The sequence below is a fragment of the Tupaia chinensis genome, unplaced genomic scaffold (assembly GCF_000334495.1).
Source record: "Tupaia chinensis unplaced genomic scaffold, TupChi_1.0 Scaffold148768_1, whole genome shotgun sequence".
In the NCBI taxonomy this organism is placed as follows: domain Eukaryota; kingdom Metazoa; phylum Chordata; class Mammalia; order Scandentia; family Tupaiidae; genus Tupaia; species Tupaia belangeri.
The window spans coordinates 678,621-681,971 of record NW_006208615.1 but is presented as its reverse complement, the minus strand read 5'-3'; positions in this window follow the sequence as shown (position 1 = coordinate 681,971).

The following is a 3,351-nucleotide window of genomic DNA, read 5'->3' as shown; positions in this document are numbered from 1 at the left end:
GCCCTACAAGCCCATTAATACAACATATAAGACTTTAATATTCTAGCAAAAGATACAAGATAATGGTAATGAAATAATACAAAGCCATAAACAGCTGGAAAAAAATGTACACACACATACACACACAGGCTATTTTCCTCATGTTAGGTAAGTGTTCATCCTAAAATAAAATAGTTGTATACACATAAGAAAGTATTCTTCTTCTGGGTCTACTATGAACAATTTGTGCTCTATGTAAAGAAGGTATACATTATTTTAATGTCCTGAAATTTTATTACATAGAAAATTGCAACATGGAATAAAGAAAGGGCTTGTTTTGGAGTGTGATAGTATTTATTTTTAATATTTATTCACTGTATATCTTTATAGTGTACAACATGGTTTCTTCCAGTACAAATTTAGTGCATATTAGTCAAGTCAAATACATTAGCATACACATTATCATCAACAGAAAACTTTCACTTTTATGTTTATTAAATGTGTTGTTTTGTCCTTGATCCCCTCCCTCTCAACCCCTATTACCCACCCTCTATTACCCACCTCCCTCTCACCCCTTATTACCCACCCCCTATTACCCACCTTCATACTATCTCTAGTATTTACAGTCACCTTCCCTGGGTACCATTCTTTTTAAAAATAGATTTCTCTGAATGCCATATATCAAGTTTTTTATTAGTATTTATCCATGATAAAGAAAACTCTGAAAAATGTCTACTCTGTGATTTATTGTTTGAACCTAAAAGTCCTTGACCCTCAGAAACATGATTTCTGTAGACTGACCTTAAGCACTCAGATTGTGATCTCAGATTCTGACTAGAGATAAACTTCCTTCACCCATCCACTTATGAATGACTGTAAGTTGCCTTAGGCTAACTGGCCTTCAATTGCTGAAAAATGCAATCTGCATGTAATATTCTCTTTTTAACATTTACTTTATATATTTAATCACTGTATATCAGCATACCTTGTAAAATGAATTTTCCCAGCATGTGATATTCTTAAAATCCTTCCTATTTGAAGATATTTTTTAATTCTCATATTAAAAAATGACTGAATATGAGTTAATTCTATGGTTAGGATTAGATACTATCTTAAACCAAGGTTCTTTTAGGTGAAGAAGAGCCAGGATGTTCTTATGCCAAGATAGCATCCGTCCCTTTCTATCTGTTTTTCTCTCTCGCATGCACGTGCTCTCTCTCCTTACATTATACATAAAGAATGTGAAAATGGACTTTAACTACAACTCCAGTATTTTTAAGAATCTGATGCTTGCAGGAACTGCTGAAGCACCCCAGAAATTAGAACCAAAAAAGTCTAGCGTTAAATTTAAAACTTTTTTCTTTATTCATGATAGAGTGTATATATGCACATGTGAGAAAGAAGAAGAGAAAGAGAAATGAGCACCCTTCACAGGATCTGGTCATGGCGCAATCCCTTTCTTTCAGTCTTACAACCCATTGGATCTTGACACGTTTCCAGGCATGAACCTGAAACCTTCCCATGTGGGTCAACTTTGCAGAGCATTAACTTTTACCACTGTGTCACCATCTGGCCCCTGGACACAATTTTACAAACAGAAGATCTCTTTAAATCTCTTCATGTAAGCACACAATTTTCTTAGCTCCCTTTTCTGTGGATTTCCTTTTTGTGCATGCAGAACTTCATTATTCAAATTTAGACAGATGCATAGAGCTGAATGGTTCTTTGGAGACTTGAAAGTCTAGTCTTTTGCTTATTCTGGGATACTTATTATAAACCAGACATAACAGCTTAAGAAAATATCATAAATGCTCTGTCTCCACGCAATAGCATCATGAATATTGATGTTTAAGTTCTGTCAATCCTATGGTTCTTTCTTATTTCCTTCAAACGATAGGATAAGAAGATATCCCTGTTGTATAATATATGGAGAATCATAGGCTCAAAATTTGTACATAGTAGTCTCTTAGACTCTACCTTGTTTAGCAATTTAAAAGTCAAGTAATCCTTTCTTATTCTTATAGTAGTTATTCCCACTATTAAAAAGGAAAAACTGAATCTCGTACTTTAAACTGTTTACCTAATATCTCAATTACTAGTTAATAAGTAGAAAAGCTGGGGTCAGCAGGTGGCATGGTAGTTAAGAAGCTGGACTCCCACATGGCCAACCATGGTTTGAGCCCTTAACATGGCAGCTTGAAAATCACACCAGGCACATATGCATATGTGCTCAAAATACCAGGAGGAGAATGGAGGAGAAGGGATTGAGGCATGGCCATACCCCATGGGGAGTGGGGGTGACTTCTCTCTCTTTCTCCCTCATTCTGGCAAGAGTATGCACCTTACACCAAAAATACTAATAATAATAATAAGTAGAAAAGAATCATTATTTGAATCTAAATCTTCCCTGTATGAAAATAAAATGACCTATCATTGACTAATATTATTTAAGCATTGTCTCAATAAATGGTATATAAATAAATAACTAAACAAAAAAATAATTGATCCCCACAGGGTAATGGTTTGGGTCACAAACAGAAATAAATTAAGAAAGACCTTTCCCAGAATTAAAAGATACCTTGTTGCTGACGCCTACTTAACACAACAGGGCAGTGCAGGCACCTACATCAGCAAGTGATACTATATACTCTCTTCAGGATGGTAATTAGCATGACAAAGAGATAGGGGTTGCATGAACTGCAGTCATAAAGGACATGGACATATGATTGGCTACCACTTAGTTTCAAACCAGTATAATGAATCATATTTTGCATGGTAACTTTTACTAAAGAGTAAAATTTTGTCACAAGCAGTCAAATTTTTGGAAAACTGCCATATCTCAAATAAGAACAAATACGTAACAACATTTGTCTTTCAAGTGTTATTTTATTCAAGCCACTAGATTTGAAAATGTTTCTTTATGCGTAAAGTTGTATGGTAGCAAAATTCTAAATGTATGTATTTTCTAGATACCAACTGACTAAATTTTGTGCTATTCAACCAGACTGACAGACTGCTTGGGACCCGTTGTCATGGCTATATTTTTGATAATTCAATCTTCTCTTATAATTAGTGTATAAGAACATTGCTTTTACCTTTAAGTGCAAACACTTTCAGGGGAAAATTTTTTGCAGGATGACACATCCCCAGGAAGCCTTGACTGGCCCGGCTCTCCCTCTCACTTACAGTTCTCAGGATAACTGTAGAATATACTGAATGTACATTCTCCTAAGATAAGCAACAAGCTTTGACCTCATCCTTCTTGGAATGAGACGACCTGAAATGTTTGCACTCAGTGTGTCAATCTGTCCCAAGATACAAAACCCAAAGCAAATGACTTTTTGGGTCTCTCAGCTGTGATGCAAAGCAGGA